Source organism: Ranitomeya imitator, chromosome 3 (genome assembly GCF_032444005.1).
Source record: "Ranitomeya imitator isolate aRanImi1 chromosome 3, aRanImi1.pri, whole genome shotgun sequence".
NCBI lineage: Eukaryota > Metazoa > Chordata > Amphibia > Anura > Dendrobatidae > Ranitomeya > Ranitomeya imitator.
Window position 1 is genome coordinate 111,495,710 of NC_091284.1, and position 26,623 is coordinate 111,522,332.

General features: G+C 44.4%; 1 protein-coding gene across 1 annotated transcript in view; it reads right to left on the reverse strand.

The window, feature by feature from the left end:
- Nucleotides 1-24,982, reverse strand: part of PAFAH1B1 (platelet activating factor acetylhydrolase 1b regulatory subunit 1) — a 126,645-nt gene extending 101,663 nt beyond the window's left edge. Inside the window, exon 1 of the mRNA XM_069761282.1 lies at nucleotides 24,629-24,982. The gene's annotated coding sequence lies outside the window, so the exon portion shown is untranslated. The remainder of the gene's footprint in view (nucleotides 1-24,628) is intronic.
- Nucleotides 24,983-26,623: the final 1,641 nt, after the last annotated feature.

A 26,623-nucleotide genomic window follows, 5' to 3' on the forward strand; every position in this document is an offset into this window, starting at 1 on the left:
ATGTAAAAAAGGGAGAGAAAAAACGTAACAACCAGCTTGTGAACACCCATGTGAGAATATTTCAAAAATTAAAATTCATGCTGAGATCTGAACACTTGGTAAACAGTCTGAGAGTGCAGTATTGAGAAGGCCTAATGTCATGACCCACTCTGATTTCTGTCAGAAGTATTGATACTGTTTAAACCCAAACACACCATCAGTACATCAGCTCATACATTACCAAATGTTATTCAAGTGTTTTCCTGAATTTAAACATTAATAGCCTACAATATGTTAGATCAATGGGCGCCTGTCCCCTGAAACTATCAGTGCTTACATAGGCAGTGACCTTCCCATACAGGTGATTGTACCTGATACAGAAGCTCAAACATTTATCATGGAATCCAGCAGCTATATTTGGATCATACAACCAGATATTGAAATACATTTTTTAATTAGTAATCTGCATTTATTCACAGATTAGATTTTTTATTCTATTATGTGCACATAATTATGAGGCAGCCATCTTGGCTGAGCTGCTTTTGATAAGTATATTAGGGTATATGTACAGAGTCAGGAATTAGCAGCGCTTTGGATGCAGAACATGTTCGCTGCGTCCAAAGTGCTGCCAGCTATTGAATGCAAGTGAATCCGCATGTGTTTATTGCAGAATCACTGCGTCCAATACATTGTACGGGTGACATTTATCTAGCGGAGGGCTCGCATCTCCGCAAGACAGATAGATGAGATAGATAGACACACTGCGGTCTTGAAAGAGGCGCCGCATGTCCGTCTCAGCGGGTGCTGGTACACGTATAGTGGACATGTGATTTCTTGAAATCCCATCCACTATGCTGTAACATCTGGACGCTGCATACTTGTAGAGTTTACAGATCGTGTGCACATACCCTTAGAGATGCTTTGTGATCATGTAAAGGTCATCGAGAAGGAGAGGGAGAATCTATAGAAAATTTTTTGGGGAAAAAAAAAAAATTACCAAACATTTGGTATTAATAAAATGAAAATTTTAGCTAAGCAAGACAATTTTATGATGACGAGCAGCCCCCTCCACCATTGCCCCCACCCTATGATATTGTCTACTTAGGATTGGGCATCATGTAGGGGGGGGAAAGAAACGCCTTCAGCGAAGAATCTCTGCTAAAGCCCTAAGTTATAGCAGAAATTAGCATTTTAGCAGCCATAAACTTTACAAGGTAATATCTTTGCAATTGAGAGATGAATAATAAATATTTTATCCAGCTCGGCAACCACTAGTCCATGATGTGCCCAGTCTAACATGTTAAAACAGGTGAAAGATCAGAGAAAAGTTTAAGTTATTTACTAATAATAAGATATATTCTATCTTCCCAATAGCCATGGCTTGAAGGGCCATGTCTGAATGAAGCCTCCACTCCATTCTCTGTGGGGCTGGCATGATGGCCAAGCAATCTCATAGAAAATGAATGGAACAGATTTACACATGCTCAAATTGGATAGGCCCCGTTTTCAGATTGGTGGGAGAACCAGCAGTTTCAGCCAAAGCAATCAGGAAGTTATTAAAGGGAACCCGACACCACCAAAATCGAAGGTGAATTAAGCCCACCGGCATCAGGGGCTTATCTACAGCATTCTGTAATGCTGTAGATAAGCCCCCGATGTATCCTGAAAGATGAGAAAAAGAGGTTATATTATACTCACCCAAGGGTGTTCACGATGCGGTCCGGTCCGATGAGCGTCGCGGTCCGGGGCCTCCCATCTTCTTACGAGGATGTCCTCTTCTTGTCTTCACGCTGCGGCTCCGGCGTACTCTGTCTGCCCTGTTGAGGGCAAAGCAAAGTACTGCAGTGCGCAAGCGTCGGGAAAGGTGAGAGGCCCAGCGCCTGCAAACTGCAGTACTTTGCTCTGCCCTCAACAGGGCAGACAGAGTACGCTGGAGCCGCAGCATGAAGACAAGAATAGGACGTCATCCTATGAAGATGGGAGGCCCCGAGCCGTGACACCCATCGGTTCGGACCGCCCGCGTGAGTATAATCTAACCTCTTTTTCTCATCTTTCGGGATACATCGGGGGCTTATCTACAGCATTACAGAATGCTGTAGATAAGCCACTGATGCCGGTGGGCTTAGCTCACCTTCGATTTTTGGGGTGACAGATTCCCTTTAACCTCTTCAAAACTTACAAATACTAGAATATGCATTAGATAATATTCTGGCGAAAAACGGCAACTGTTTACTACACATCTAGAAATAAACTGAATTCAAAAGGAAAAAAAAAAATTTAGCCCCAAGCATTTTACTATTAGACTATATCAAACGCTGTAGTTGAACATCAGTTAGTTGGAAAGAGTAAATGGATCAGTATATGTGGTGTATATGGATGCCGATGTCACCAGATCAGCTCCCATCACATGACTTGATAACCAGTGTACCAAGAGTCACGCTCTTCAGCCTCCCAGCTGGTATGCTTGGATGGAGCTGGGCATGCAGGAAGCAAACACAGAAAACCAGGAGAAATACTAAGAAACCGTCAAAAACCTTTATGAAAACTTGCATAATCTATGTAATTGCTTATTAGAGAAAAAAGCATACATTAGAACACATCTAGCTCACAAAGCAAGTGATCTGACCTCATGGAAGCTATAACTGAACTAGTGTCCAATTTCTCATGTTTCTTAGAAAAAAAGGGGAAGTTTCTGGTTACAGTGCAATAAATCCACATTCAACTAGTAAACCAAGCGAAGGCAACAGCTATCAAAACAGCGTAGTGACCAGCTGTCAGACAAAACTCATTGACAAGACCAGTAATACCAAATCATAAGAGGACAGTTACCTCTCCAACACTCCACTGACCATACAAATTAGATAGATGTGGCAGTGACAATGATCTCGTGGGAGAACGCGAGCCTTCCAACTGTATTATAACAGCAGATATCATGCAAAGAGGTATTAATCAAGTTGGATCTTAAATTTTGCAACATAAAACTAGGCTGCATACATTATATCAAAATAGGCATGCATTATATATTGATACGGATTCAAGGTAAATGTTGATTCGGTCATTGGTTAGGATAAAATAAATGGGCTCAGTCAGCAATGTAAACTGACATGCAGTGGAGTGTGTGGACATACTCTACCATGCCTAATATTTTGATTCTATCATAAGCCACTGCTTATGCGTAGGGTTTACGGGGAGCCAGGGCAGTCTAAGAGGCGCTGATGGAAGCCAGCAATGTTGCATCAACAGGAAAACAAAGTAAAATTAAAAACAAAAGCATATTACAAAATAATCAAAAATGATTGCTGCTATCAATTAGTTTAACCCCTTACCGGCATCGGACGTACTATACCGTCCGATGCCGGCTCCCCTGCTTTGATGCAGGGCTCCGCGGTGAGCCCGCACCAAAGCCGGGACATGTCAGCTGTTTTGAACAGCTGACATGTGCCCGTAATAGGTGCGGGCAGAATCGCGACCTGCCCGCACCTATTAACTAGTTAAATGCCGCTGTCAAACGCAGACAGCGGCATTTAACTACCGCTTCCGGCCGGGCGGCCGGAAATGACGTCATCGCCGACCCCCGTCACATGTCCGGGGGTCGGCGATGCGTCTCCATTGTAGCCATAGAGGTCCTTGAGACCTCTATGGTTACTGATTGCCCGTCGCTGTGAGCGCCACCCTGTGGTCGGCGCTCACAGCACACGTGCAATTCTGCTACATAGCAGCGATCAGCAGATCGCTGCTATGTAGCAGAGCCGATCGTGCTGTGCCTGCTTCTAGCCTCCCATGGAGGCTATTGAAGCATGGCAAAAGTTAAAAAAAAAAGTTTAAAAAAATGTGAAAAAAATAAAAAAAACATAAAAGTTTAAATCACCCCCCTTTCGCCCCAATCAAAATAAATCAATAAAAAAAAATCAAATCTACGCATATTTGGTATCGCCGCGCTCAGAATTGCCCGATCTATCAAATAAAAAAAAGTATTAACCTGATCGCTAAACAGCGTAGCGGGAAAAAAAACTCGAAACGCCAGAATTACGTTTTTTTGGTCGCCGCGACATTGCATTAAAATGCAATAACGGGCGATCAAAAGAACGTATCTGCACCAAAATGCTATCATTAAAAACGTCATCTCGGCACGCAAAAAATAAGCCCTCAACCGACCCCAGATCACGAAAAATGGAGACGCTACGAGTATCGGAAAATGGCGCAATTTTTTTTTTTTTTTTTTTTTTTTTTTTTTAGCAAAGTTTGGAATTTTTTTTCACCACTTAGATAAAAAATAACCTAGTCATGTTTGGTGTCTATGAACTCGTAATGACCTGGAGAATCATAATGGCAGGTCATTTTTAGCATTTAGTGAACCTAGCAAAAAAGCCAAACCAAAAACCAATGTGGGATTGCACTTTTTTTGCAATTTCACCGCACTTGGAATTTTTTTCCCGTTTTCTAGTACACGACATGCTAAAACCAATGAAGTCGTTCAAAAGTACAACTCGTCCCGCAAAAAATAAGCCCTCACATGGCCAAATTGACGGAAAAATAAAAAAGTTATGGCTCTGGGAAGGAGGGGAGCGAAAAACGAACACGGAAAAACGAAAAATCCCCCGGTCATGAAGGGGTTAATGTAACTGAGACATGTTTTAAATTAATCCCTTGTCACATGTATATTAGATGGATTCAAATACAATCCAGACCAATGTTCAAAAACCTATACTGCTGTATGGAGATAGCTATGCGGGCATCTATGGAGAGGTCTGGTAACTGATGCACGCACAACCCCATGACAAGCCTGAACAAAGGAGCACAACACCAGGAAAGCTCTAATACCTGCCCTGATCTCCAGTAGATTCAGAGTTGGCTTAAAACATGTGGGTTTTTCCTCTTAACCCCGGAGGTATCTTCGTTTTGCGTTTTCATTTTTCGCTCCCCTTCTTCCCAGAGCCATAACTTTTTTATTTTTACGTCAATATGGCCATGTGAGGGCTTGTTTTTCACGGAATGAGTTCTACTTTTTAACAATACCATTGTTTTTATCATATCGTGTACTGGAAAAACGGGAAAAAAAATTCCAAATGGTGCCAGCCGCGCCATCTTGCCAGAGGGAAATAAAAAAAATAAAAAAATCCTCCTACAAGAGAGCGCCGCCGGCTACTGCGCAGGTGTGGCCAATGCCATTTTCAGTTTTTTGTTTTTTTTTGTTATCAGGAGAACCGCAAAGAAATTATAAACATATTACATATGCGATTATACGGCAGCACTAGAGCCACCGCCGATGCCTGCCTGCAGAAGGTTCCCCACCAAGATAAATACAATATTCAGTATGTACCGTATATACTCGAGTATAAGCCGAGATTTTCAGCCCACTTTTTTGGGCTGAAAGTCCCCCTCTCAGCTTATACTCGAGTCATACGCAGGGGTCGGCAGGGGAAGGTGAGGGGGGCTGTAAAAATATACTCACCTACTCCTGGCGCGGTCCCTGCAGGTCCCTGGCTTCCCCGGCGCTGGCAGCAGCAGATTCTTTGTGTACTGAGCGGTCACATGGTACCGCTCATTACAGTAATGAGTATGCGGCTCCACCTCCCATAGAGGTGGAGCCGCATATTCATTACTGTAATGAGCGGTAACTGTGACCGCTCAGTACAGGATGAAGCTGCGGCGCCGGGGGAAGCCAGGTACTGCACCGCTCCAGGACAAGGTGAGTATACGGGGAGGGGAGCACTGCGCGATAGTCACATTTCCTCATTCCAGGCGTCGCTCTGTCTTCAGCAGTGACGCTGAGGTCAGAGGGCGCGGTGACATAGTTAGTGTGCGTCCCCTGCTGAACGTCAGTGCAGAAGAAGGAGCCACACCGGAACAAGGAGCAGGTAACTATTGAAAGTGCCGGGGGCCTGAGCGACGGAGAGGTATGTGATTTATTTATTTTTATCGCAGCAAATGGGGCAAGTGTCTGTATGGAGCATCTATGGGGCCATAACGTTTGTGCAGCACTACATGGGGCCATAACGTTTGTGCAGCACTACATGGGGCCATAACGTTTGTGCAGCACTACATGGGGCCATAACGTTTGTGCAGCACTACATGGGGCCATAACGTTTGTGCAGCACTACATGGGGCCATAACGTTTGTGCAGCACTATATGGGGCAAGTGTCTGTATGGGGCCATAATTAACGTTTGTGGAGCATTACGGTATATGGGGCAAGTGTCTGTATGGAGCATCTTATAGGGCCATAATCAAGGTTTGTGCAGCACTATATGGGGCAAATATCTCTATGGAGCATCTTATGGGGCCATAATCAGCATTTGTGCAGCATTATATTGGGCAAATGTGTCTATGGAGCATCTTATGGGGCCCTTATTAACCTTTATGCAGGATTATATGGGACATATTTTAATATGGAGCGTCGTATGGGGCCCATCATAAACTGTATGGAGCATTATATGGGGCTCCTGATTCAATATGGATATTCAAAAACACTTAACCTACTGATGTCTCAATTAACTTTACTTTTATTGGTATCTATTTTTACTTTTGACATTTACCGGTAGCTGCTGCATTTCCCACCCTAGGCTTATACTCGAGTCATTAAGTTTTCCCAGTTTTTTGTGGCAAAATTAGGGGGGTCGGCTTATACTCAGGTCGGCTTATACTCGAGTATATATAGTAAATAGGGGGCATGTCACTAAGGGAGCAGCGACCTGTATGAATACCTAAGCAGACCACCACATAAAGACCCCTCCACAGGCCGCCTCGGAGCACAAGCATATTCATTGAAGCCCCTTTCACAAATCAGTTTCTTCAGTTTCAATCCGGCGACAGATGCCACCTGATCCGTTTTTTTCTCATAGACTTGTGTTAGCGATGGATGGCCTCACGTTTCATCGGTCGTTCGCCGGATCCGTCGAAAATTGTTTGTCCGGCGGGCGGAGACAACGGACAAAGTAATGTTTTTTGCGTATGTCGAAAAAAACAGATAGATCCGTTGCCATTCGTCGTTTGCTCAAATGGAAGCCAATGGGCGACGGATCAGTCAAATGATTCAGTTTTGTTTTTGTTTTTTTTTTGTTTCTTTTACTGAGCATGCTCTTATTTATTTAGCCAGATCCGCTAGTCTGTTCCGTCGAAAAAACGACTCCGTTGCATCAGTTTTTCACAATCCGCGACGGATCCATTGAGCCAACGGATTGTGACTGACGGCAAAAAACTGGTGTGAAAGGGGCCTAACGCAAAACTGAAAATATAGATTTTACACAACCACAAGAATAATTTTAATCAACCAAGGTAGCATTGTAATCAGTATAACGGCGCCGACCTGACACGAAGTTACTATGCACAATCCGGCTGACAAGTTCCCTCTAAGGCACCTACAATGTACAGGTATAGATAAGTATGGGCCGCCAGGAGTCAGACTCCCGCAACTGACCTAATATTGATGACATATGTAAAAGTTAAAAAAAAAATAAATCCCTTTAAACCGACATGTCATTACATATTGTGCACTGTCAATGGTATTCATGAAAATCAATACTGACACCACCTGTTTTATTACATTTTATCTCTCGGTCAGAGTTCTTTCTGCGACAAATTAACATCAAAAGAGTTGTAAAATATCTTAAACTATGTCTCTAATTATCTTTGGAATAGACAATTAATGCTCAGCATGTTCTGTTTGTGAAAAAATTTTGTACAGCTGACATATGCCCGCAATAGCGGCAGGAGGAATCGTGATCCACCCGCCGCTATTAACTAATAAACTAGCGCTCCTGGCCATCTGGCCGCAAATGCACACATTGCTGACCCCCGTCACGTGATCGGGGGTCAGCGATGCGTCGACATGACAACCAGATGTCTACTGAAGACCTCTATGGTTGCTGATGTCGGATTGCTGTGAGCGCCACCCTGTGGTCGGTGCCCAAAGCAATGCTGTAATTTAGCTACATAGGAGCGATCTGAGCATCGCTCTTATGTATCAGAGCCGATAAGGCTATGCCAGCTTCTAGCCTCAAATGGAGGCTATTGAAGCATGGCAAAAGTTAAAAAAAAATAAAATAAAAAAAAATCGCCAGAATTACTTTTTTTTTGGTTGCCGCAACATTGCATTCAAATGCAATAACGGGCCAACAAAAGATCGTATCTCAACCAAAATGGTATCTTTAAAAACGTCAGCTCGGCACGCAAAAAATAAGCCCTCACCCAACCCCAGATGACAAAAAATGGAGACGCTATGGGTATTGGAAAATTGAATTTTTTTTTTATTTTTTTTTTAAGCAAAGTTTGGAATTTTTTTTACCACTTAGATAAAAAATAACCTAGACATATTTGGTGTCTATGATTCTCCAGGTCATTACGAGTTCATAATGGCAGGTCAGTTTTAGCTTTTAGTGAACCTAGCAAAAAAGCTATCATGAGTTTGAAAAGTGTCAGGAGTGTGATCAGATTCCACTACTAGGACAACCCCTTCGTGATCCAAAAGTTTGGCCATCATACAAAAAAATAAAGCCTATACTCCTGGTCTACGATGCTGCTGTCAAGACACACGACACTAGCACCCAATCAGCGCCAGCATCAGTCCTCACCTTTGGACAAACTGAACATGAAGAGGAAGTCCAGGCCACAGCTGATCTCTGACTTAATCTTCCTGCTCAATTTGACAGGAGGCGGGGAACAGCAACCCCGGCGTAACACGTCATAACAGCAGCACAGGAGCTCCGGGAGATGGAGTGACGACACCATAGTAACGGCGTCAGCACCGGAGGAGAGTATATGTTTTATTTTACGGGGACCTAACAAGGGATATGAGAAGTTGTCCAAGTAGTGGACAACTTCTTTAAAAGGAACCTGTCACCCCGTTTTTTCAGATTGAGATAAAAATACTGTTAAATAGGGCCTGCGCTGTGCGTTATAATAGTGTATGTAGTGTACCCTGATTCCCCACCTATGCTGCGAAATACATTACCAAAGTCGCCGTTTTCGCCTGTCAATCAGGCTGGTCAGGTCAGGTGGGCGTGGTGACATCGCTGTTTCTTCCCCAGCTTTCCGTTGGTGGCGTAGTGGTGTGCGCATGTCCAAGTGCCGAAAAAGTGCACGATCTGCGCTATTACCCTTGTCATCGGTGGGGGCGGCCATCTTCCTGAGGCCGCGCGTGCGCAGATGGAGTGCTCTGCTGCACGGGGCTTCAGGAAAATGGCCGCAGGATGCCGCGCGTGCGCAGATGGAGATCGCGGCGGACATTTTCCTGAAGCCGAGATGCAAACTCGGGTTGGACGCTGCATACATCCACAGCGTCCAAATGTTACAGCATAGTGGAAGGGATTTCAAGAAATCCCATGCTCACTATGCATGCACCAGCACCCGCAACTTTCCTGTGGAGACAAACATGCGGCGCGTCTTTCCAGACCGCAGCATGTCTATTTATCTTGCGTATAATGTTTTGGGCGCAGTGTTTCCGCACTGTTCAATGAACACATGCAGAATCACGTGCGGTCCAAAGTCAGCAGTGCTTTAGACGCATTGGACATGTGCTGCGTCGAAAGCGCTGCCTAATACTGAATGTGTGGACATATCCTTAGGCTGCAGTCACACTAGCAGTATTTGGTCAGTATTTTACATCAGTATTTGTAAGCCAAAACCAGGAGTGGAACAAAGAGGAAAAGAATAATAGAAACATATGCACCACTTCTGAATTTATCACCCACTACTGGTTTTGGCTTGCAAATACTGATGTAAAATACTGACCAAATACTGCTAGTGTGAAGGCAGCCTTAGACTTTGGATGAATCCAGTGTTAGGGTACGTGTCCATGTTCAGGATGGCCGGCGGTTTTGACGGAGCGGCAAACTTGCTCCGCCCAAGCTCCACCCCCTTCTGGAGACGCGATGATGCCGGATGTGTTCATTGCACACATCCGGAATCATCGCACCCCACACATAGGGCCCTGTGTTTTACTTTGCGGCTGTGCAGCGTCGCCACAAGGTAAACGGACATGCTGCGATCTAAAAAAGACGCCCCGCATGTCCGGAATCGCAGGGCCGCCGGATGCGTGTTACCACGCATACTGAAGACGGGATTTCATGAAATCCCCTCCACTATGCTGTAACATCTGGACGCTGCGTGTTTGGCGCTGCGTCTCTATGCAGTTCCTGAACGTGGAAACATTCCCTTAGGCTCCTTTCACACATCAGTTTTTTGCCATCAGTTGCAATCCGCCGAATTTTGGAGAAAAAAAAAAAACATCTGGCCACTGATGCCGCCGAATCAGTTTTATTTCTCATAGACTTATATTAGCGACGGATTGCCTCACGTTTCATCCGTCGTTTGCTGGATCCATCAAAAATGGTTAGTCCGGTGGCCGGAGACAACGGATAAAGTAACGTTTTTTTGTGTACGTCGAAAAAACAGAAGGCGACAACTCCGTCGCCGTCCGTCGTTTGCTAGAATGGAAGCCTATGGTGCAGATTCCATCAAATGACGCCTATCCGGCAACGGTTTGGGTTTTTTTTGTTTTTTTTAACTGTGCATGCTCTGATCCAATTAGCCAGATCCGCTAGTCGGATCGGTCCAAAAAAAAAAAAAAAACTGATCCGTCGCATCAATTTTTCACAATCTGATGGATGCGTCGAGCCAACGGATTGTGACCGACGGCAAAAAACTGATGTATGAAAGGGGTCTTAGGCTACGTTCAGACTAGCGTTGTGCTAGTGTGCGTCGGGCGACGCAGCAGCGACGCACGCGTCATGCGCCCCTATGTTTAACATGGGGGACGCATGCGTTTTTGTTTGTTGCATTTTGCGACAAATGCGTCTTTTTTGCCGCAAGCGTCGGACCAAGAAAACGCAACAAGTTGCATTTTTCTTGCGTCCGATTTTCGGCAAAAAACGACGCACGCGTCGCAAAACGCAGCGTTTTTGCGTGCGTTTTGCCGCGTTTTTGCGTGCGTTGTGCGTTGCGTCGCCGACGCAGCGGCAGACAACGCTAGTCTGAACGTAGCCTTACACAGGCATTCAAAGCAACTATACTTTCCTTAGCAACAGATTAAAAAAAAAAAAAACTTTTGTTACTAACCAAGTGTAAGCTTGCAGCCCGTTGCTAAAGAGCAACTGACATATGCTGAGCAGGAAATCACCGCTGACATATCCCTTTAAGAGGTTATATGTAAAGAATGTCTTGCTTCTGTCAACTACAAAATCAGAGAGACATAACCTTTGTTAATTAAAAGGGAGTGTCACCATATTTGACCTATCTAAACTACTAACATGGGCATACAGGTGATAGACTGCTGAAAAAAGTATTTCCTTTATGGCTCATATCCGATGTATTGTTGTTGATAGACCTTTTATCACTTTGCATAAATTACCTCTTCCGGGTCATTCCATGTCAAGTGAATCAATGATTTTTACCTCTAATTTTAATTCTTTTGAGATTTTGTTATTTGGTAATAGTGTGTCAGAGAATGTAAAATGCGAAGAAAAAATATTCTAGATATTGGTTTGTTTTTTAATTGATTTTCAAACTTCGGAAAAAGTGCGAATTTCGGTGTTGCCTGCCTTTACATTTCTCCTCATAACGCAGGCTAGAAAAAAGATTAGAGAAACAAAATGAACACCATTCTACTCAGAACTGTACAGCCTTTTACCAAATATGTCACAAGAGTACCTGATATTTTACCCATTCGAACGCAAAACTTTAAAACGCATTTCCAAAAAAAAGTTTAATTTAAAAATTTCAATAACTGCACATGTGCCTGCTATGCTCCTAGCCACATCTGTACCAAAATACAAGTTGGGATCGTGATGGGATCATATTTTAAAAAAATAAAACTATTGCAGTGTCAGTTCGAAAATCTTGATTTCAGATCTGTTCAGCCTGTGGTCTAAAAGTGTGGGGTCTAAAAGTGTGGGGTCTATATTTACCAAATAATACGGTACATGATTTTTAGATATTATTTTATTATGTTACAGCTTAGAAGCAGGCGAGGACAGAGGAGAAAGCTTTGTTAAGGCTGAGAATGACCAGGGGTAGATGGTGAATGCAGAGCAGATGACAGGCCGGCAGCTCGCGCCTCCACAGACCGTATTCACACCAAATCTTAACACTCAGGCAACTCCTCAAATGGAGGGAGAAAAATATTCTTAACATCCAGTTCATGTATTGTACAAACCAGGACTATGAAGAGGAGGAGAGTTTCTGAAAACATCGGTTACAGGAAGCAGAACCCATCACAGGCACTCGGCAATACCGCACTGTCATCCCATGTAGGGAAACAGAGATAAAAACAAGGATTTTTTTCATTCAGCAAAGACAGTGAAGTCCATGAAGTGGTAGAAGGCGGCACAAGATTGGCAAGGGATGGCATCACTGCTTATGTAACCTGTGAATATGATTGGGGCTGGCTAATGTACTCCAAAGATTGTGAAAATGAAATAGTGACTTTTTTGCACCTTCTGGTCCAGCGCCGTCCTTTGTGTATCCAAGAAAAGCAGGCATTTTAAAAGTGAACAAAAGTCAGATATTAACTCAGGTGGAGCCGAGCACATGACAGGCCGTGCATACTCTCACACAAAAGGAAACGGCCAGTGCTAGTAAGCGCTTATGGACAAGATCACATTTCACCCACTAAAAGGGACACATCTACTATATAATTGTCTAAGGGTCACTTCCGTCTGTCTGTCTGTCACAGATATTCATTGGTCGCAGACTCTGTCTGTCATGGAAATCCAAGTCGCTGATTGGTCGTAGCAAAACGCCCACGACCAATCAGCGACGGGCACAGTCTGGCGGCAACATGGCCGCTCCATCCTCCCCGCAGTCAGTGCCCCCTCCATACTCCCCTCCAGTCAGCGCTCACACAGGGTTAATGGCAGCGCTAATGGACCGCGTTATGCCGCGGTGTAACGCACTCCATTAACGCCATGTTTTGTGATATAATAGAAAAAAATTGTTATATGTATAAATAGGTGGTAAAAATATTGGTTCTTTTAATCTGGTTTTTAACATAATTAGGATAAGACTGTATTTAGAAAATCACACTTGAGGATATGATCACCTTTTTTCTTTTGGTTTTTGTTCAATGCATTCAGGTTGAAATTGCTGAGCAAGTTGTGTTATGATGATTAAGATGTATTTATTCTGGCACTTCGGTATTTGTTTTTTGTGTTTCTTTATTGTTGCTTATAAATATTGAATTCAATAAGTTGTAATTTGAAAAGAAAAAGGGTAGAAACTCACACAAACATAAAATCAGATGACTCAAGGCTTAACCCTCCGTCACATACAATATTCGGACTAACGAGTTCACATACAATGTGCCTGTCAGGCGCCTGCTGGAAAAATACCTATAATATCTAATGTTTGCAATTTCAGTGCTCTAAAAGTGATCAGTGACCTTCATAGGGATGTAATAAAAGAGACTACACATAATCAGTTGCAAAAAAAAACCATTTACTTAACATAAAACTAATAACTATGAAATACAAACTTTTCAAAACTCCCGCCAAATAGTCCCCAGTTCGACTCTCTCAAAAAAATATACAAAGAAAATTTTTGAACGCAAACTTAATTTTAAGGTACCTTAAGTACTATTAAAAACATATTCAATCAGAAGTAGATGCTGAGGTTTCCCCAGAAAAGTCTCACTTGCAGAGCAAATAGCAAGAATTACACACCATTTTTGCATGTGTCAGGCAAATTGCTTTATGACATTTGAGACATTCATAATTTGAAAGCCTTCTGGTTCCGCTTTCCGTTTGGCAGGTGGTGCATCTCCTTCTTTTGTGAGGTGGTGCAGATGGTGACTTTTCACCATCATCTTCTGGGCGGAACCTTTTGAGCTGAACTTGAAGGCGAGAGGGGATACCGATTGTTTTCACGCTTCTCCTGCGTAGCTTTCCAAGTACTAGTTCATGGGCCAATTTTTTCAGATACAATCGTCTATGGAGTGGTTCAAGCTTGTTTTCAAGATAAATTACTTGTGAATTTATACCACCCAAATTCAACATAGCAAAAAATATGACCATTGGCCAGCGTTTGATGTTTCTGCTGACGTGGAAAGTGGAGCATATCTGATCTGCTGTATCCACACCCCCTTTGGTGGCATTGTAAAATGTAATTATCTCCGGGTTTTTTTCTGCCCCAGTCCCAGGATCAATGGCAGCATCATCATGAAGTGTTGATAGAAGAAGTACGATTTTTTTGGCATGTGGTACATAGGAAACTAAAGCCTTTCCATTATGGAATGCAAACATACTGCTGTACTGTTGTCTCTCTTTCACACTTACAAACTGTGGCGGCAATTCCCTTTTGTTTTTTCTTACAGTTCCCACATATGACAGCTTCTGAATTTTCAGATAATCAATCAGATCACAACTTGTAAACCAATTGTCAGCTGTAATATTGCGACCCGATCCAAATAAGGGTTCAGCCAGTCTTTTTACAACATCAATGGGTTTGTTGCTCACACAGTAAGGACCTTCTGGTTGTTTTCCTGCATAAACTTCCAGGTTGTAAGTGTAGGTCTTACTGGCATCAACAAGGGCATAAATTTTTATTCCATATTTGTTTGGCTTTGATGGAATATATTGACGAAAGGCACATCTACCACGAAAACCAGGGAGCATTTCGTCAATAGTGAGATTCTCTCCAGGGTAATAACTTTGTTTACAGTTTACAACAAATCTTTGAAATATATCACGAATTGGAGCAAGTCGGTCATGTGTTTTGGGTTCGGTTCGGGTAGTTCTGTCGATAAACCGAAGGCAACGAATTAGAATCTTGAATCTGTTTATGGACATAACAAGGCTAAATTTTTCAACTCCATCCCCATCTTTACCCCAAAGTTCCTCCAAACTTTGTCTATTTGCCCTATAAGCTCCTGCAAGGTACAGTAATCCAAAAAAAGCACGCAGTTCTATTTCATCTGTGGGCTTGATGGTTCTGTTGCAGATGTACTTGTCCTTTATAATGTCTATATATTGGTTGGTATATGTGACAATAGAGTCCAGAATGTCATCTGTAAATATACTGTTCCAGCATTCAACTGCAGTTTTTGCATTACGTGCAGTTCCTATTACTGCAGGAAGGGGAGTAATAATGTTTAAAGGTTCCCTACGTTTTTTCTGGAATGGCTTCTTGTTCCATTTAGTATTTTTATCTTTTCCAATATAATATGATCCAACTTCTTCATCCTCACCACTGTCACCATCTTGCTCTGTTTCAGAATCCAGGACACATTCTTCCACCTCATCATGAGAATCAATCTCACTTTCCTCTCCTAAATCCTCATTCAGTGTGAGGTCTCTATCATCTAACAGCATGTTTGTTACTTCTTCAACATCAAGTTGTTTGGATAAATTGTACATTTTCCTCTCCATTTCAGCAGATAATCTGAAGCAAGAGAAGGAATATGTTAGGGAACTACTGTATATGCCTGAGCAGCACACTTTCTTTTATAAAAACTCCCTTATTTCTATGAAATATCCTCACATTTTGTGCTATACATTCATAAAACAAGCTAAATAAACTATTGTGATGAATAAAAACATAAAATACCAACCTTACTGAATGTGACGTATTCACATACAATGAGCCTGAGAGATCTGTGCAGCTATATCCTCTCCCCTGAAGCTCTGAAATCCAACTGTGATATCAGGTTTCACAGACCTTCAAGAGACAGGAGACTACATGGAGGGAGGGGGTTTCCTCACAATCTGGTAAGGAAGGAGAAATGAAAGAAAAAGAGAAGCGCCTGTCAGATCAGTTGTATGTGACGGAGGGTTAAAAAAAAAAAAAAAAAAAATTTGATCGGTCCCAAGTTGAATCCCTGTACAAATATAAACAAGAACGCAAGTAAGGCTATGTGCACACGTCAGGATTTCTGTCAGAAATTTTCCTTACAAAAACGGACATTTCTGCCAGAAATCCGCATGCGTTTTTTGGCGCTGTTTTTGTGCAGATTTTTTGCGTTTTTTCCCCTGACACTACAATTTAATGGGAAATCCGCAAAAATAATGAACATGCTGCTTCTTTTTGCAGAATGCGTTTTTTTTGGTGGGAAAAAACACAAACATGTGCACAAAAAATGCAGAATGCATTCTAAATGATAGGATGCATAATGTATGCGTTTTTCAAGCGATTTAATAGTGTTTTTATCGGGAAAATCTGCACACAAAAAAAAACGCAAAAAATCCTGAATGTGTGCACGTACCCCAACACATGCATGTTTTCACAAATTTAAAACATACGTTTTTTTCACAATTGTGCATTAAAATTTTGAATTTGATTTCTCCAAAAGAAAATATAAAGAAGCATAGTCTTGTGACATGTCAAATGAAAGCAGGTACCGTTCTGGGAAAAATGATGCCTCTCCCAAATCTATCTCAATTCTAACCCGAGATGATAAAAAATGTAAAGCCATACCAGGCCAAAATTTGTGCTTTTTCAAAGCTTTAAAAGTCTAAAAAATTAACGAATGTAGAAAAAATTCAAAACTTTTAATTTGTAATTAACTAAAGTTGTACTTCATAAAAATAAAAAAAAATATTCATATTTGGATCACTTGATATGGATTGACCCTTCAAGGCTCTGGGGAGGACACTGCCTGGAAGATAACTCTGCCTCCAGAGATTATTCTACATGAAGGAGGAGTTACCAGTAAGACAAGTAACTTACACAGAACAGGAGAAATTAACTTTATCTTCTTGCAAACACATTTTGTGCTTCTCACAGCTCTGCTGTATTGCAACATTACAACCCTGTCTGCCTGTGAGATGGAAGCTGCAGACGTCAGGTATAATCACACACCGCTCTGCAGTGGGATCAGGAGAGCAGCCATCACACTGGTAACTCCCCTTCATGTAGAATAATCTCTGGAGGCAGAGTTCTCTTCCAGGCAGCGTCCTCCCCAGAACCTGGAAGAGGTCATTTATATAAAGTGATAAAAGATGAATAACTCAACAACAACACAGCAGATATAGAACAGGGAGGACTGTTTTCAGCAGTCTGTAATATGTATGTCCATATTAATAGTTTAGATAGGTCAAATGTGGTGACATTCCCTTTAAGCCCTTCATGATCATGTTCTTCCAAGAGCCATAACTGAAAATGGTATCCCAATTTCCAAGATCCTATTCCAATATGTAGTAGGTGTAAGGCTAGGTTCACATTGCGTTAGTGCAGTCCGTTTAGCGCATAAGCTAACGGACTGCGTTAACGCAATGTCCTAAAAGGGATCGCGTTTAGCGATCGTGCAGATGCCCGATCTGCTCTAGCGAGAACGGACCCAAAAACGCTGCAGACAGCGTTCGAGGTCAGTCACAAAAACGGCATGTGTTAGGGATGCGTTACATACATTGCAGTCAATGGGTGCGCTAACGGATCTGTTACATTGCGTTAGTGGCGCTATGTAACAGATTCCGTTAGTGGATACCCACTAACGCAATGTGAACCTAGCCTCATAATAATATTAGCAAATATTTTTTTTCTGATTCGCTGTGTCTCTTTCCTCACGTGCAGGCACTGCAGGACCTTAGGTATATGAATACCTAAGGTCCTGCAGTGCCTGCACATAAGGAAAGAGACATAGCGAATCAGAAAAAAAATATACTACGTTTCTAATTGGAAATATTTGCTAATATTATAAGACTAGGTTCACATTGCGTTAGTGGGTATCCGCTAACGGAATGTAACGCATCCCTAACGCATGCCATTTTTGTGACTGACCTCGAACCCTGTCGAACACTAGCAACTAGCTAACTGCTACTTCAGTTAACATAACCATGGATACCTAAGGTCCCATACTGCATATCAGGAAAGAGACATAGAAATGTAGTCTAGTTTTTCTGATTTGCTAATCACTATATTATTGTCTAAGGGTCACTTCCGTATTTCTGTCTGTCCTTCTTTCTGTCACAGTTATTCATTCGCTGATTGGTCTCGGCAGCTGCCTGTTATAGCTGCCGCGACCAATCAGCGACGGCCACAGTCCGGAAGAAAATGGCCGCTCCTTCCTCCCCGCAGTCAGTGCCCGGCGTCCGCATACTCCCCTCCGGTCAGCGCTCACACAGGGTTAATGGCAGCGTTGACCGCGGTGTAACGTACTCGCTTAACGTTGCTATTGACCCTGTGTAACCACCTTTTTACTATTCATGCTGCATGAATAGTAAAAATATCTAATGTTAAAAATAATTAAAAAAATAAAAAAAATTGTTACATACTCACCCTCCGGTGGATTTTTTCATAAGAATTTGGGAAAGTTATGAAATGTCTTATAAATGTACCGTATGTTCTGTACCCAATCTAAGGACCTGGGCTGTTAGTTGAGATGAATCTGAGCTGCACTTTATGCACATGCTCAGTAGAGAGGCAGTGCTGTGGATTCAGTAGTCAGTGAAATTGGAAAGTCGGAGGTTTGGCTTTATCCTTTTTTCTATAGACACTTAACAGAAGTTTGGTATCGCCGTAATTGTACTAACAGGCACAATCCTGTTACCAGGTCATTCTTACTACACGATTAACGCCAGAAAAAAAATCCCTGAAAAACAACGGCGGAATTGGAGTTTAAACAATTCCATCCATTTTGGAATCTTTTCCTTGTCTTTCAGTACATGATCTGGTAAGCTGAATGGAGTTATTGAAAACTACAATTCATCCTACAAAAAAATGAAGATTTGATACAGCAAGATCTACAGAAAAATGTGAATGATGGCTCTTGTCAAAAGAGGTGAAGGTGATATAAAACATGTAGAGTTTTTACTTTATATTTTAGTGGATAAAAAAAAAGAAAAGTTTGTAACTGCTGAGAAAAAAAAAATTCTTGCCATTCTCTGCAACGCACAACATTTTCTGTTGATGGACCTTTGCAAAGGATTGTTTTTCAGGGGTGAACTGTTTTATTGATATAATTTCGGGACGTATATGACGCTTTGATCACTTTATATTGTTATTACATTTTGTGTGTGTTGAGAGTAGGAGCGTCAGTGACTGAAACTGGGCACTTCTGTAGCACTGACTTTTTGATTCAAATACTTATATTTTTTAATTAAATTTTCCCATCTCAATTTCAGCCCTCCAATGAACTATAACTTGAGTCTGATTGCAGTATATACTCGAGTATAAGCAGAGATGTTCAGCCCATTTTTTTGGGCTGAAAGTTACCTTCTCGGCTTATACTCAAGTCATAACCAGGGGCCGGCAGGGGAGGGGGGAGTGAGGGCTGTCTAATAATACTCACATGCTCCTGGCGTGGTCCCTGCAGGTCCCTGGCTTTCCCGGCGCCGGCAGCTTCTTCCTGTACTGAGCGGTCACATGGTACCGCTCATTACAGTAATGAATATGCCAATGGTTTATTAACTCAGATTTACAAAAATGGATGTCTTATGGATGACAATTGAGATGGAAGAAAGTAAACTATTTTAAAACACTCGTGAACTTAGACTAATGATAGGAGAAGCTTTGCCGTTCCTCCTCCCCCAATCAGTGAAAATTCATTGAAGAAACCAAGATATAAGACAAAACAACAAATAATGGTCAGTGTTTTCACAGTTCTGAATGAGGCCTTTCTTAGGAAGCTACAGTAAGTCTTTGAGCCCAATATGGCAGGATAATAGCTGTCAATGCCCTTTAAAGGGACACTGTCACCTGAATTTGGAGGGAACAATCTTCAGCCATGGAGGCGGGGATTCAGGTGTTTGATACACCCTTTCCTTACCCGCTGGCTGCATGCTGGCTGCAATATTGGATTGAAGTTCATTTTCTGTCCTCCATAGTACACGCCTGCGCAAGGCAAGATTGCCTCTATGGCTGAAGATTGTTCCCTCCAAATTCAGGTGACAGTGTCCCTTTAAGCCCTTAATGAATGCTGTATACAGGCGCTGTTCAGGGAGCTTCCATTAAAACACCACCCATCTCCTAGAGCTGTGGTTCAGTACAAGTGTAGCAACTACAGCTCCAAAATGAAGATATGACATAATATACTTGTATTGCATAACTTATTCTATGCGTCGGTTCCCATCAGGAGTTGGTGAACTAGAGGAAAAAAAAAAAAGGAAAATTGCAGAACTGCATCCAACCCATTCCAAAATTTAATACTGATCGATGTACTGCAAAGTAAAGCTGGTAAGCCAATTATTGTGCTAAATGAAAAGAGAGGAAACATAAGTTTACATCCGATAATAAAATAAGACTTTAAGGAGGGGTTGTCAGCTTTTAAAAGCCTTCCCAAATGAACAAGGGTACTACAAAAAAATAATAAAGAAACATACCAACTAGTGAAGAGCGAACGTGTCAGATAACGCGTTCAGGCCATGCTCGGCTGTTAAACAGCCACAACACATGCGGTGATTGCCCGTTTTGTGGCTGTCTTAACAGCCACGAATCAGGCAGCTGCAGGGACTTGAACACATTATCCAAGCACGCCCAAGATACTCGGATAACACCTGAGTACGGCCTGAACGCATAGCATGTTCGCTCATCACTAATACCCACCAATATCTCTGCTCCATTCTGCTATGGCACACTCCTTAGGCTCTGTTTTCTGGAGAGTGGCATTACATGTCAGTCAGAGACCACTGATCGCCTGCAGCTTTGACATTCTGAGCAAAAGAAAGGTTGTGCAATTTGGCTGAATGTCATGGCCCAGCAGTCACGCAACTCTCTCTGCTGGAACAGCCAAAGAAGAGTCTGGTTGGAGATGCTGGCAGCAAATTGGACCAACGACATCAGTCCCATAGGCCTGTTAACAACATTTTTAAAAGTAATAGACAAGCGTTTTATAGAGTAAGCGAATTTCCCATAAAATATAAATTTAAGATGACTTTTGCTTAAAAACTGCTGTCCTTCTGGAATTAGTCCTAAAAATATATAAACTGGCAACTTGGTGTCATGATTAGAGATGAGCAAATTTGATTTGGTCAGGGCTTATTCGGCTAGCTATAGCGCTTACCGAATAAGCTGCAGAGGGAACATGGCTTCCTGGATGGCTCCGGCTGATCAGCTGTCCGGCTCTGCGACAGTCAACACATGCATGGAGAGCCTGTGTGTTTGGTTCTCCATGAATGTGTCGTGACTGTCACACAGCCGCAACACCTGCAGAGCAGGACAGCTGACCAGCCGAAGCGCTCCAGGAAGCCGGGTTACCTCTGCAGCTTATTCGGTAAGCGCTATAGCTTGTTGAATAAGCCCTGACCCGAGCAAATTCGCTCATCTCTAGTCATGACTGCACTTGTCAGTGGGTTATGTCCCCACAGTCTGATATTTGCAACACTGAATATACAGTTAGTCTGAGGTCCACGAAAGCATCTGGAGCACAGCAACCACACAGTAGCTTCATAAAAGTCGTTGCAGCTTTTACCTGTGTTAGAAATTCACAACGGCACGGCCATTAGCAAACAAGCGTTTTGCAATGAATTTCTAATCATTTTACCATTTCTGGCATTGCTCACAGCTTGTACAATTTTTTATGATACGCTTGCATCAAAGCATCAATTTGGCCACCCGGTAGTTGACCGCTTTATACGACCCATGCCTTTGGCTGGTTTCACACGCGTGTCTTTCGGGGTCTGTACCCACTCCTGCAGAGACAAGGTCTCATCCACCATTCACACAATCACGGGAGTCCAGCACTAGGCCAAGAGGTCACTGACTGGCTGCAGCGCTCATGTGAACAATGGATGGGACACCACTGGAGAACCAACAAGGCATGCAATTACCGTAATCATTATTATAGCATGTCTTGCAGTTTCCCTAAGAATACCAGACAACACATCAAAATCAATGACATTAAAGTATTTTGTGGATGAAGGCTTCATCAAATTTAGCTCAACCATCATGTTTATTTTAGTCACTTATATAGCGCCAATAATTCCGCAGTGCTTTATATACATTATCGGCACGGTCCCCATTGGGGCTCACAATCTAGATTTCTTATCAGTATGTCTTCGGAGTGTGGGAAAAAAAACAGAGGAAGCCGGCACAAACAAGGGGGAGAACATACAAACACCTTGCAGGTGTCCTTCGTGGGATTTTAACCCAGGACCTCAGCGCTGCAAGGCTTACAGTGCTAACCACTGAGCCACCGTGCTGCCCATTCATGAGCCTTTAGAGGTGGATGTGCTGGGCTGCAAGTGGATCATCAGCAGACACATTGTGAATTTGTGATCTACGTACACATGTGAATGGACAGGAGGCCACAGTGTAAGCAGTCACATGGACAGATAAGTGGCCACAATGGCTACACTGTGCACAGACTAGTCATTGCAGGGGTTGTTTTTTTTGCTTTTTCACTCGTTTATTTACTTGATACAGAAGCTAACAGAGCAGAAAATGGACAAAATAAAATGTACACATACATTATGTATAACGTTAACAAAAAAAATTAAAAAGTCATCCAATAGCATCACAAAAATTATCAGAAAAATCTTAATTGACCAAAACTTGAAAAACAAATAGACACTAGTCAATGAAGAAAAACAACAACCTAACCACTGGGGAAAAGGTGCATATCCCACATAATTGAAATGTCAGGTATTTTACTAGATACCCGTGGGTTCAGATGATCTGCAGAAGACTGGCTAAACAAAGCCAACTCCGAGGCATAACATCACACAACACATGCCTACAGCAGGTGTCAAACTTCCTTTGTGTCTGGGAAAGAAAAAAAAAATATCAGTCCAATATCCAACTACAACATAAAAAACACAAAAAAGAAAAAAAAAAACCTTAAACAAATCAATTTCCCTGATGTGTTAACAAATGATGCAATAGAGAAGTTTCAGAGCCTCCGACCAGCACTGCATTGTAGGAGTGGCAAGCAATAAGACAAAGAATGAGGCAAGTGGGCACTAGACAGATGTTACAGCCGCAAAAAAGCTGCGCTACATCCAAAACATTACAAGAGAGTAAAACAAAGAAGGAAAAAAAGCGAAAGAATTCCTAAATGAAGCGGCAACAATAGGATGTGGAGAAAATGTCATTGTCACATGGTGCTGCAGAGCCCGGACTTGCACTGGTCCATCACTCAGGCATGGCACAATAAGATGCAGTGACAGCAGAGAATGCCACCTTTGTACAGACAACGCGCGCTGCATCGTAAAGTCCACAGAACGCCAGGAAGGCTATCTCCACATCACACAGCGGAATCGAGAACTAGAACTAACTGCAAAGTTCACGGAAATTCCGTCCACAAGACATCCAGCAAGGGCCGGGATGGAGGCGCACACCGGAATCGCCAAATATCAACACTCAACAAGTGTATAGTGCAACATGCAAAAAATAACTGCCCCCCCCCCCGTAATTGAGTAGGTGCCGCTCATTTCACACCTCTAACAACTGACATGGGTGCACTGGGCTCCTGTCATGGCTGACAGCAGCCGCCTCACTCCACCCAGGCTGTGCACAGCATCCACCCCTGCTACCCCACACACAGCATCCACCCCTGCTACCCCACACACAGCATCCACCCCTGCTACCCCACACACAGCATCCACCCCTGCTACCCCACACACAGCATCCACCCCTGCTATCCCCCCACACACAGCATCCACCCCTGCTACCCCACACACAGCATCCACCCCTGCTATCCCCCCACACACAGCATCCACCCCTGCTACCCCACACACAGCATCCACCCCTGCTATCCCCCCACACACAGCATCCACCCCTGCTATCCCCCCACACACAGCATCCACCCCTGCTATCCCCCCACACACAGCATCCACCCCTGCTATCCCCCCACACACAGCTTCCCTGCTATCCCCCACACACAGCTTTCCTGCTATCCCCCACACACAGCTTCCCTGCTACCCCACACACACAGCTTCCCTGCTATCCCCACACACACAGCTTCCCTGCTATCCCCCACACACAGCTTCCCTGCTATCCCCCACACACAGCTTCCCTGCTATCCCCCACACACAGCTTCCCTGCTATCCCCCACACACACAGCTTCCCTTCTATCCTCCACCTGCAGCAGGACAGGAGCAGTCCTACATACAAGATGTGGGGGGGGGATCAGGCCAGTCCCTAAATATGTGGCTGCAGATCCCTGGCTACAGTCATAGCATCATCCCTCCCCATGCTATAAAGCGCACACACCTAGCCATGAGTCAGCCATCTCTGGGGATCACTGCACGCCTCCCTGCCAGACCCCGATGGGTGCTCAGCACATGGGTGGGGGCCCTGTGCCCGATCCCCCCATCCTGTCACTCTGGCTGGTCACAGGCTCCAGGCCTCACGTCAGACACCTGCACCAGATCTGGGAGGGATCCGTCATCCAGTAAGGTCACTGCAGAACCTGCACAAGCCATGGTGGGAGGACTATGGCGCCTGCACAGAGGGCGGCGCAGTACACAGGGGCCGCGTCTCCCATATGCCACACTATTGCCGGCAGGATGGAGCACAACCCCCATCATCCGCACACAGCCGGCCTGGCTGCTGCACACTGCGGATGTGGCGGCTCACACGGCTCCACACCCCGGCCACAGCCCCCCGGCCCCTTCCCAGCAGCCCCCTGCGGAGTGGAGGCAGTAACGGCTGTCCGCCATTTTGAGAGGAGAGAAGAAGATGAAGGAGGGAGGAGGCGGCGGCCACATCGGCAGGAGCAGGCCCGGCCGCCGCCTCCGTCCTCCCCGGGGACAATACACGGCACACGGGCGGTGGCGGCCACTTACCGGGGAAGTCATCCGAGGGCGGCGGCGAGTGACGGCCTCTCCCGGGCCACGGACTCCTCCTCAGGAAGGGTCCTCGGAGGGGCGGGTGAGCGGGCGGGGGCCGCGGGTAACAGCACGAGCAGCTGTGAGGGGACAACGGCGAGAATGGGCAGGGCACGAGGCGCCAGCCGGGGGTGCAGCTCTGTCCTTCCCTCAGGCGATACCGCGCCCGAGCCGGTATCCTGCGCCTCCTCACTGTCCCTTCCGCCGGGCACTTAGGGCAGCCGCCGCCGCGCTGTCAACGAAACGGAGCTCAGCAGCGCGGTGACGTCATATCAACCGCTGTAGGGGAGGAGGGAGCGACCGGCCGGCTCCAAGGCAAGGGGGAAGAAAGGGCGGGGCTGGCGGGCCGCGCAGGCGCGCTACAGGCTGCTGCTGTCTAGGCGTGGACGGCGGGAGAGCAGCCTGAGGAGGGAGGGATGACAATGGCAGTGACGCAGAGAGGGGGGAAGGCGCATGCGCGGTGGTGACGGGCTGCAAGGTTGAGACTCGATGAGCGGAGGGCGGTTGTTTATGTGCGACCGATGTACAATGGGAGGCCAGTAATATACAGCGATAATGGTAGAATTGGGGCTGCAGCACTGGAGAGTGAGGGGACTGCTAACTCCATGTAGGAACAATGCATGGAGCAATCGGGAGTCAGAAATCGGACCTGTGTGAGCAACCAGTAGGGGGCGCCCACATACACAGTAGGGTGTCAGCCACACCCATCAGTCCGCTGTGTATGGGGGTAACATATACCGAGGTGTCGCCCTATCGGCACAAGGTGGCATTTCAGGGTTCAGCCAGGGTTGGACTGGCCCACCAGAGAGCTGGAGAATCCTCCGGGGGACCCTGGCTTCCGCTTCAGGAGACTTCAAAGGGCAAACCTTGTAGTTGCTAAGGGGCTCTTCAGTGAGGAGAAAGGTGGGCCCCCAGAATGAAATCCTGCGGTGAACCCAATGCTCTTCAGTCCGACTAGTCGGAGCGTCGTAACCAGGGCTGTGGAGTCAGTATAAAATGGACCGACTCCTAAAATATATAATACATTGGGTACAGTGCAGGATGTGATGTAAATATTTTCATTATAATTAAGGAAAGTTCTGAAATGTCCTATAAATGTCTGTTCTGTACCTGATCCTAGCACCTCGGCTTTTAGTTGAGATGAATCTGTGCTGCACTTTGTGCACATGCTCAGTAGTGACCAATACTGTGGGGTCGTAGTTGAGATGAATCTGCGCTGCACTTTATGTACATGTTCAGTAGTGACCAATACTGTGGGGTCGTAGTTGAGATGAATCTGCGCTGCACTTTATGTACATGTTCAGTAGTGACCAATACTGTGGGGTCGTAGTTGAGATGAATCTGCGCTGCACTTTATGTACATGTTCAGTAGTGACCAATACTGTGGGGTCGTAGATGAGATGAATCTGTGCTGCACTTTATGTACATGCTCAGTAGTGACCAGTGCTGTGGGGTCGTAGTTGAGATGAATCTGTTCCTGCTCTTGCTCAGTAGTGACCAATAAGGGGGTCGTAGTTGAGATAAATCTGTTCTGCACTTTATGTACATGCTCAGTAGTGATCAGTTCTGTGGGGTCGTAGATGAGATGAATCTGTGCTGCACTTTCTGCTCTTGCTCAGTACTGACCAATGCTGTGGGGTCGTAGATGAGCTGAATCTGTGCTGCACTTTCTGCACATGCTCAGTAGTGATCAGTGCTGTGGGGTCGTAGTTGAGATGAATCTGTGCTGCACTTTCTGCTCTTGCTCAGTAGTGACCAATGCTGTGGGGTCGTAGATGAGATGAATCTGTGCTGCACTTTCTGCACATGCTCAGTAGTGATCAGTGCTGTGGGGTCGTAGTTGAGATGAATCTGTGCTGCACTTTCTGCTCTTGCTCAGTAGTGACCAATGCTGTGGGGTCGTAGATGAGATGAATCTGTGCTGCACTTTCTGCACATGCTCAGTAGTGATCA